Below are 10,603 nucleotides of genomic sequence, written 5' to 3'. Positions count from 1 at the left end.
AGAATCGACAACAAGTGGGACACAATCCTGAAGTGGAACGACATTTATTGGATATTTCAAACTTTTTTAACAAATCAAAAACTGAAAAATTGGGCGTGCAAAATTATTCAGCCCCTTTACTTTCAGTGCAGCAAACTCTCTCCAGAAGTTCAGTGAGGATCTCTGAATGATCCAATGTTGATCTAAATGACTAATGATGATAAATACAATCCACCTGTGTGTAATCAAGTCGCCTGGGAATTTAGTTCCACTCCTCTTCAATGGCTGTGCAAACATGCTCAATGTGGGACATGTCTAGTGAGTATGAAAGCCAGCTCCTAGGAATTACTGTGTGTACAGATCCTTGCGACATGGGGCAGTGCATTATCATGCTGAAACATGAGGTGTGAATGACGGATGAATGGTACGACAATGGGCCTCAGGATCTCCTCATGGTATCTCTTTGTGCATATTGCCATCGATAAAATGCAATTGTGTTCGTAGTCCATAGCTTATACCTGCCCATACCATAACCTCACCGCCACCATGGGACACACTGATCACATCAACAAACTGCACATGCTGTCTGCCATCTGCCCGGTACAGTTGAAACCAGGATTCACACTTCTCCAGCATGCCAGTGGCCATCGAAGGTCAGCCTTTGCCCACTGAAGTTGGTTACGACGCTGAACCGCAGTCAGGTCAAGACCCTGGTGAGGACAATGAGCACACAGATGAGTTTCTCTGAGACGGTTTCTGACATTTTCTTCAGAAATTCTTCAGTTGTGCAAACCCACAGTTTCATCAGCTGTCCGGGTGGCAGGTCTGGGGTGCAAAGGAGCAAAATAAATAAATTATTTAAATACAGTTGGGAAAGAGGTAGTTGTTTGGGCTAAATTATAGGTGGGCTATGTACAGGTGCAGTAATCTGTGAGCTGCTCTGACAGTTGGTGCTTAAATCTAGTGAGGGAGATAAGTGTTTCCAGTTTCAGAGATTTTTGTAGTTCGTTCCAGTCATTGGCAGCAGAGAACTGGAAGGAGAGGCGGCCAAAGAAAGAATTGGTTTTGGGGGTGACTAGAGAGATATACCTGCTGGAGCGTGTGCTACAGGTGGGAGATGCTATGGTGACCAGTGAGCTGAGATAAGGGGGGACTTTACCTAGCAGGGTCTTGTAGATGAAATGGAGCCAGTGGGTTTGGCGACGATAATGAAGCGAGGGCCAGCCAACGAGAGTGTACAGGTCGCAATGATGGGTAGTATATATGGGGCTATTTTGTAAATGACATCGCCAAAGTCGAGGATTGGTAGGATGGTCAGTTTTACAAGGGTATGTTTGGCAGCATGAGTGAAGGATGCTTTGTTGCGAAATAGGAAGCCAATTCTAGATTTAACTTTGGATTGGAGATGTTTGATATGGGTCTGGAAGGAGAGTTTACAGTCTAACCAGACACCTAAGTATTTGTAGTTGTCCACGTATTTTAAGTCAGAGCCGTCCAGAGTAGTGATGTTGGACAGGCGGGTAGGTGCAGGTAGCGATCGGTTGAAGAGCAGGCATTTAGTTGTACTGTATTTAAGAGCAATTGGAGGCCACGGAAGGAGAGTTGTATGGCATTGAAGCTTGCCTGGAGGGTTGTTAACACAGTGTTCCAAAGAAGGGCCAGAAGTATACAGAATGGTGTCGTCTGCGTAGAGGTGGATCAGAGACTCACCAGCAGCAAGAGCGACCTCATTGATGTATACAGAGAAGAGAGTCGGTCCAAGAATTTAACCCTGTGGCTCCCCCATAGAGACTGCCAGAGGTCCGGACAGCAGACCCTCCGATTTGACACACTGAACTCTATCAGAGAAGTAGTTGGTGAACCAAGCGAGGCAATCATTTGAGAAACCAAGGCTGTCGAGTCTGCCGATGAGGATGTGGTGATTGACAGAGTTGAAAGCCTTGGCCAGATCAATGAATACGGCTGCACAGTAATGTTTCTTATCGATGGCGGTTAAGATACCGTTTAGGACCTTGAGCGTGGCTGAGGTGCACCCATGACCAGCTCTGAAACCAGATTGCATAGCAGAGAAGGTATGGTGAGATTCAAAATGGTCGGTAATCTGTTTGTTGACTTGGCTTTCGAAGACCTTAGAAAGGCATGGTAGGATAGATATAGGTCTGTAGCAGTTTGGGTCAAGAGTGTCCCCCCCTTTGAAGAGGGGGATGACCGCAGCTGCTTTCCAATCTTTGGGAATCTCAGACGACACGAAAGAGATGTTGAACAGGCTAGTAATAGGGGTGGCAACAATTTCAGCAGATAATTTTAGAAAGAAAGGGTCCAGATTGTCTAGCCCGGCTGATTTGTAGGGGTCCAGATTTTGCAGCTCTTTCAGAACATCAGCTGAATGGATTTGGGAGAAGGAGAAATGGGGAAGGCTTGGGCGAGTTGCTGTTGGGAGTGCAGTGCTGTTGACCGGGGTAGGAGTAGCCAGGTGGAAAGCATGGCCAGCCGTAGAAAAATGCTTATTGAAATTCTCAATTATGGTGGATTTATCAGTGGTGACAGTGTTTCCTATCTTCAGTGCAGTGAGCAGCTGGGAGGAGGTGTTCTTATTCTCCATGGACTTTACAGTGTCCCAGAACATTTTTGAGTTCATGTTGCAGGAAGCAAATTTCTGCTTGAAAAAGCTAACCTTGGCTTTTCTAACTGCCTGTGTATAATGGTTTCTACCTTCCCTGAACAGCTGCATATCACGGGGGCTGTTCGATGCTAATGCAGAACGCCATAGGATATTTTTGTGTTGGTTAAGGGCAGTCAGGTCTGGGGAGAACCAAGGGCTATACCTGTTCCTGGTTCTACATTTCTTGAATGGGGCATGTTTATTTAAGATGGTTAGGAAGGCATTTTTTTTAATATCCAGGCATCCTCTACTGACGGGATGAGATCAATATCCTTCCAGGATACCCCGGCCAGGTCGATTAGAAAGACCTGCTCGCTGAAGTGTTTCAGGGAGCGTTTTACAGTGATGAGTGGAGGTCGTTTGACCGCTGACCCATTATGGATGCAGGCAATGAGGCAGTGATCGCTGAGATCTTGGTTGAAGATAGCAGAGGTGTATTTAGAGGGGAAGTTGGTTAGGATGATATCTATGAGGGTGCCCGTGTTTAAGGCGTTGGGGAGGTACCTGGTAGGTTCATTGATAATTTGTGTGAGATTGAGGGCAACAAGTTTAGATTGTAGGATGGCTGGGGTGTTAAGCATGTTCCAGTTTAGGTCGCCTAGCAGCATGAGCTCTGAAGATAGATGGGGGGCAATCAGTTCACATATGGTGTCCAGAGCACAGCTGGGGGCAGAGGGTGGTCTATAGCAGGCGGCAACGGTGAGAGACTTGTTTTTAGAGAGGTGGATTTTTAAAAGTAGAAGTTCAAATTGTTTGGGTACAGACCTGGATAGTAGGACAGAACATTGCATTAGATTGCAACACTGCCCCCTTTGGCAGTTCTATCTTGTCTGAAAATGTTGTAGTTTGGAATTAATATTAAAATTTCTGAATTTTTTGTGGTCTTCCTAAGCCAGGATTCAGACACAGCTAGAACATCCGGGTTGGCAGAGTGTGCTAAAGCAGTGAATAGAACACACTTAGGGAGGAGGCTTCTAATGTTAACATGCATGAAACCAAGGTTATTACATTTACATTACATTTAAGTCATTTAGCAGACGCTCTTATCCAGAGCGACTTACAATTTGGTGCATACACCTTATGACAACCAGTGGAACAGCCACTTGCATCTAAATCTTGTTGGGGGAGAAGGGGGGTGAGAAGGATTACTTACCCTTACTTACCCTATCCTAGGTATTCCTTGAAGAGGTGGGGTTTCAGGTGTCTCCGGAAGGTGGTGATTGACTCCGCTGTCCTGGCGTCGTGAGGGAGTTTGTTCCACCATTGGGGGCCAGAGCAGCGAACAGTTTTGACTGGGCTGAGCGGGAACTGTACTTCCTCAGTGGTAGGGAGGCGAGCAGGCCAGAGGTGGATGAACGCAGTGCCCTTGTTTGGGTGTAGGGCCTGATCAGAGCCTGGAGGTACTGAGGTGCCGTTCCCCTCACAGCTCCGTAGGCGAGCACCATGGTCTTGTAGCGGATGCGAGCTTCAACTGGAAGCCAGTGGAGAGAGCGGAGGAGCGGGGTGACGTGAGAGAACTTGGGAAGGTTGAACACCAGACGGGCTGCGGCGTTCTGGATGAGTTGTAGGGTTTAATGGCACAGGCAGGGAGCCCAGCCAACAGCGAGTTGCAGTAATCAAGACGGGAGATGACAAGTGCCTGGATTAGGACCTGCGCCGCTTCCTGTGTGAGGCAGGGTCGTACTCTGCGGATGTTGTAGAGCATGAACCTACAGGAACGGGACACCGCCTTGATGTTAGTTGAGAACGTCAGGGTGTTGTCCAGGATCACGCCAAGGTTCTTAGCGCTCTGGGAGGAGGACACAATGGAGTTGTCAACCGTGATGGCGAGATCATGGAACGGGCAGTCCTTCCCCGGGAGGAAGAGGAGCTCCGTCTTGCTGAGGTTCAGCTTGAGGTGGTGATCCGTCATCCACACTGATATGTCTGCCAGACATGCAGAGATGCGATTCGCCACCTGGTCATCAGAAGGGGGAAAGGAGAAGATTAATTGTGTGTCGTCTGCATAGCAATGATAGGAGAGACCATGTGAGGTTATGACAGAGCCAAGTGACTTGGTGTATAGCGAGAATAAGAGAGGGCCTAGAACAGAGCCCTGGGGACACCAGTGGTGAGAGCGCGTGGTGAGGAGACAGATTCTCGCCACGCCACCTGGTAGGAGCGACCTGTCAGGTAGGACGCAATCCAAGCGTGGGCCGCGCCGGGAGATGCCCAACTCGGAGAGGGTGGAGAGGAGGATCTGATGGTTCACAGTATCGAAGGCAGCCGATAGGTCTAGAAGGATGAGAGCAGAGGAGAGAGAGTTAGCTTTAGCAGTGCGGAGCGCCTCCGTGATACAGAGAAGAGCAGTCTCAGTTGAATGACTAGTCTTGAAACCTGACTGATTTGGATCAAGAAGGTCATTCTGAGAGAGATAGCGGTAGAGCTGGCCAAGGACGGCACGCTCAAGAGTTTTGGAGAGAAAAGAGAGAAGGGATACTGGTCTGTAGTTGTTGACATCGGAGGGATCGAGTGTAGGTTTTTTCAGAAGGGGTGCAACTCTCGCTCTCTTGAAGACGGGAGGGACGTAGCCAGCGGTCAGGGATGAGTTGATGAGCGAGGTGAGGTAAGGGAGAAGGTCTCCGGAAATGGTCTGGAGAAGAGAGGAGGGGATAGGGTCAAGCGGGCAGGTTGTTGGGCGGCCGGCCGTCACAAGACGCGAGATTTCATCTGGAGAGAGAGGGAGAAAGAGGTCAGAGCATAGGGTAGGGCAGTGTGAGCAGAACCAGCGGTGTCGTTTGACTTAGCAAACGAGGATCGGATGTCATCGACCTTCTTTTCAAAATGGTTGACGAAGTCATCTGCAGAGAGGGAGGAGGGAGGGGGGATTCAGGAGGGAGGAGAAGGTGGCAAAGAGCTTCCTAGGGTTAGAGGCAGATGCTTGGAATTTAGAATGGTAGAAAGTGGCTTTAGCAGCAGAGACAGAGGAGGAAAATGTAGAGAGGAGGGAGTGAAAGGATGCCAGGTCCGCAGGGGGCGGTTTTCCTCCATTTCCGCTCGGCTGCCCGGAGCCCTGTTCTGTGAGCTCGCAATGAGTCGTCGAGCCACGGAGCGGGAGGGGAGGACCGAGCCGGCCTGGAGGATAGGGGACATAGGGAGTCAAAGGATGCAGTAAGGGAGGAGAGGAGGGTTGAGGAGGCAGAATCAGGAGATAGGTTGGAGAAAGTTTGAGCAGAGGGAAGAGAAGATAGGATGGAAGAGGAGAGAGTAGCGGGGGAGAGAGAGCGAAGATTGGGACGGCGCGATACCATCCGAGTAGGGGCAGTGTGGGAAGTGTTGGATGAGAGCGAGAGGGAAAAGGATACAAGGTAGTGGTCGGAGACTTGGAGGGGAGTTGCAATGAGGTTAGTGGAAGAACAGCATCTAGTAAAGATGAGGTCAAGCGTATTGCCTGCCTTGTGAGTAGGGGGAGGGTGAGAGGGTGAGGTCAAAAGAGGAGAGGAGTGGAAAGAAGGAGGCAGAGAGGAATGAGTCAAAGGTAGACGTGGGGAGGTTAAAGTCGCCCAGAACTGTGAGAGGTGAGCCGTCCTCAGGAAAGGAGCTTATCAAGGCATCAAGCTCATTGATGAACTCTCCGAGGAACCTGGAGGGCGATAAATGATAAGGATGTTAAGCTTGAAAGGGCTGGTAACTGTGACAGCATGGAATTCAAAGGAGGCAATAGACAGATGGGTAAGGGAGAAAGAGAGAAAGACCACTTGGGAGAGATGAGGATCCCGGTGCCACCACCCCGCTGACCAGAAGCTCTCGGGGTGTGCGAGAACACGTGGGCGGACGAGGAGAGAGCAGTAGGAGTAGCAGTGTTATCTGTGGTGATCCATGTTTCCGTCAGTGCCAAGAAGTCAAGGGACTGGAGGGAGGCATAGGCTGAGATGAACTCTGCCTTGTTGGCCACAGATTGGCAGTTCCAGAGGCTACCAGAGACCTGGAACTCCACGTGGGTCGTACGCTGGGACCACCAGGTTAGGGTGGTCGCGGCCACGCGGTGTGGAGCGTTTGTATGGTCTGTGCAGAGAGGAGAGAACAGGGATAGACAGACACATAGTTGACAGGCTACAGAAAAGGCTACGCTAATGCAAGGAAATTGGAATGACAAGCGGACTACACGTCTCGAATGTTCAGAAAGTTAAGCTTACGTAGCAAGAATCTTATTGACTAAAATGATTAAAATGATACAGTACTGCTGAAGTAGGCTAGCTGGCAGTAGCTGCGTTGTTGACACTACACTAATCAAGTCGTTCCGTTGAGTGTAATAATTCTACAGTGCTGCTATTCGGGGCTAGCTGGCTAGCTAGCAGTGTTGTTTACGTTACGTTGAGTTAAAAGAACGACAATAGCTGGCTAGCTAACCTAGGAAATCGGTCTAGACTACACAATTATCTTTGAAACAAAGACGGCTATGCAGCTAGCCACGATCAAACAAATCAAACCGCTGCACTGCAATGAAACGAAACGAAAATGTGAAACCACCTGACCGGGTTGTTGAATTCAAAACAGCAGACGTTGGCTAGCTGTTAGCAGTTAGCTGTTGGCTAGCTAGCAGAGTCTCCTACGTTAAGGATGACAAATAGCTGGCTAGCGAACCTCAGTGAATTAAGATAATCACTCCAAGGCTACACACACTAAACTACACAATTATCTTGGAAACAAAGACAGCTATGTAGCTAGCTAACACTGAACTAATCAAGTCGTACAGTTGAGTGAATAGCACTACAGTGATGCTAATCTGTGTGCGTTAGCTAGCTCCTGGGCGAATAGCAGTGAAGGCTACGTTAGGGCGACGAAATACGATAATTATGCAATTATCTCTGATACAAGGACGGCTATGTAGCTAGCTAAGAAGAATTGCTAAGATTAGACAAATCAACCGTTGTACTATAATGAAATGTAATGAAAAAGTTATAAAAAGTTATACAACCTGCAGAGCGAAGTGCGAATGCGACCGCTCGCTCCAACCGGAACCGGAACCGGTTACAGAAGTCGTCAAAAGAGAGCGCCTGGGGAATAGGAGTGGAGATAGGGCCTGGATTCACCTCTACATCGCCAGAGGAACATAGGAGGAGTAGAATAAGGGTGCGACTAAAAGCAATAAGAATTGGTCGTCTAGAACGTCTGGAACAGAGAGTAAAAGGAGGTTTCTGGGGGCGATAAAATAGCATCAAGGTATAATGTACAGACAAAGTTATGATAGGATGTGAATACAGTGGAGGTAAACCTAGGTATTGAGTGATGAAGAGAGAGATATTGTCTCTAGAAACATCATTGAAACCAGGAGATGTCATTGCATGTGTGGGTGGTGGATCTAATAGGTTGGATAAGGTATAGTGAGCAGGACTAGAGGCTCTACAGTGAAATAAGCCAATAAACACTAACCAGAACAGCAATGGACAAGACATATTGACATTAAGGAGAGGCATGCTTAGTCGAGTGATCAAAAGGGTCCAGTGAGTGGAGAGGTTGGTTGGGGGTCACGGCGATTTAGACAGCTAGCCAGGCCATCGGTAGCAAGCTAGCATAGGATGGAGGTCTGTTATTAGCCACCTCTTGCATTCCGTCAGTAGATTAGTGGGGTTCCATGTGGTAGAGGGGATTAATCCAAATCACACAACAACAACAAATAAAAACAATAGATATAGGAAAACATAATAATAATAAAGTTCCCGCTCAGCCCAGTCAAAACTGTTCGCTGCTCTGGCCCCCCAATGGTGGAACAAACTCCCTCACGGCGCCAGGACAGCGGAGTCAATCACCACCTTCCGGAGACACCTGAAACCCCACCTCTTTAAGGAATACCTAGGATAGGATAAAGTAATCCTTCTCACCCCCCTTAAAAGATTTAGATGCACTTCTGTAAAGTGGCTGTTCCACTGGATGTCATAAGGTGAATGCACCAATTTGTAAGTCGCTCTGGATAAGAGTGTCTGCTAAATGACTTAAATGTAAATGTAAATGTAAATAAAAATAAATAAATAAATTGTCCGATTGTCTATTCAGATAGCAGCCGGTAAGACAGCTAACGGTTAGCAGGCCGCAGATGGGCATTCAGGTAACGTCGCGACGGAGGAGCCAGTCGGATAACTCCTTCGGGTAGATAACGTCGGCAGTCCAGTTGTGAAGGCCCGGTGGGGTTCCGCGTAGGCAGTAAAACGGGTCCGGATAGGTGACTGCAGCCCAGGAGTGATTGATGGAACTCAGGAGTGATTGATGGAGCTGGCTAGCTCCGGAATAATTGATTGTTACGGAGTCTAGTTGATCGACTAACCGGACTGTTCCCCGGACTCCAGTTGTAGCCATTCGTAAAATGCACAAACAAGGCTATTGAACCTGACATTGGTGTCTGTCGTTATTCCTTTATCTAACATATCATACTGAAACATTGATGTTTGATCCGGAATCGGCGAAAGCCGATAGTCACACGGATAGCAGCTAGCTAGCTGTGAGATCCAGGTATGAATGTCCAGAGAGCAGTTGAAATCCAGGGACATGGAGAGAAAAATTGGTCTGGTATGTTCCGTTCCGAGCCGCGCTGCGCTGCGCCGTACAAAACTGGCGATAGATTTTAGAGCTGAAGGATAGCTGATGACCACAAACCGTGGTTAGCTGAATACTAACGATTTGCCAGTAAAGAAGCTAACTAGCTTCTGAACTAGCTTCTGATTAGCTTCTGGATTAGCTTCTGGGCTAGCTTCTGGCTAGCTCCTGGCTAGCTTCTGGCTAGTTTCTGGCTAGCTTCTTGGAGGATTATAGATTTGAGGTAAATAATACTTTTTTATAAATATAAATTGGTGAGGCGGGTTTCTTGACATTCTCTCAACCAGCTTCACATTTTCCAACAGTCTTGAAGGAGTTCTCACATATGTTGAGTACTTGTTGGCTGCTTTTCCTTCACTTTGTGGTTCAACTCATCCCAAACCATCTCAACTGGGTTGAGGTTGGGTGATTGTGGAGTCCAGGTCATCTGATGCAGCACTCCATCACTCTCCTTATTGGTCAAATAGCTCTTACACAGCCTGGAGGTGTGTTGGATCATTGTCCTGTTGATAAACAAACGATAGTCCCACTAAATGCAAACCAGATGGGATGGCGTATCGCTGCAGAATGCTGTGGTAACCATGCTGGTTAAGTGTGCCTTGAATTCTAAATAAATCACAGACAGTGTCACCAGCAAAGCATCCCTACACCATCACTCCATGCTTCACGGTGGGAACCACACATGCGGAGACCTACTCTGCTTCTTACAAAGACAGGGCGGTTTGAAACAAAAATCTCAAATTTTGCAGTTAATCATGAAGTTAGCCCGAAAACAAATCAACATTTATTTCATATTTGAGATTATTTTATGTAGCCAGCTCTCATCAAGGCAAAGGGTGGCTACATTGAAGAATCTCAAATATAAAATAAATGTTGATTTGTTTTCTGGTTAACTACATGATTCCATATGTGTTATTTCATCGTTTTGATTTCTTCACTATTATGTAGAAAATAGTCAAATAAAGAAAAACCCTGGAATGAGTAGGTGTGTCCAAACTTTTGACTAGTGCTGTCTGTGGTAGTAGAGTGGTGTCCTGAGGGCACACACTTAATGTGTTGTGAAATCTGTTGTGAATGTATTGTAATGGTTTTAAAATTGTATAACTGCCTTCATTTAGCTTGACCCCAGGAAGATTAACTGCTGCCTTGGCAGCAGCTAATGGGGATCCATAATAAATGCAAATACAAACACAAATACAGACACACGGCAGGTAGTCTAGCTGTTAGAGCGTCGGGGCCAGTATCCGAAAGGTCACTAGTACGAATCCCTGAGCCGACAAGATAAAAACACTGTTGATGTGCCCTTGACCAAGGCCTTAGCCCTAAGTGCTGCAGGGTTGATGTTGATAATGGCTGGCCATGACCCTACTCTCTGAGGTTGTCTCAGTTGGG

Source organism: Oncorhynchus keta, chromosome 28, assembly GCF_023373465.1.
Source record: "Oncorhynchus keta strain PuntledgeMale-10-30-2019 chromosome 28, Oket_V2, whole genome shotgun sequence".
Taxonomy (NCBI): domain Eukaryota; kingdom Metazoa; phylum Chordata; class Actinopteri; order Salmoniformes; family Salmonidae; genus Oncorhynchus; species Oncorhynchus keta.
The sequence above is the reverse complement of the archived record's forward strand: the minus strand, read 5'-3'. Positions refer to the sequence as shown.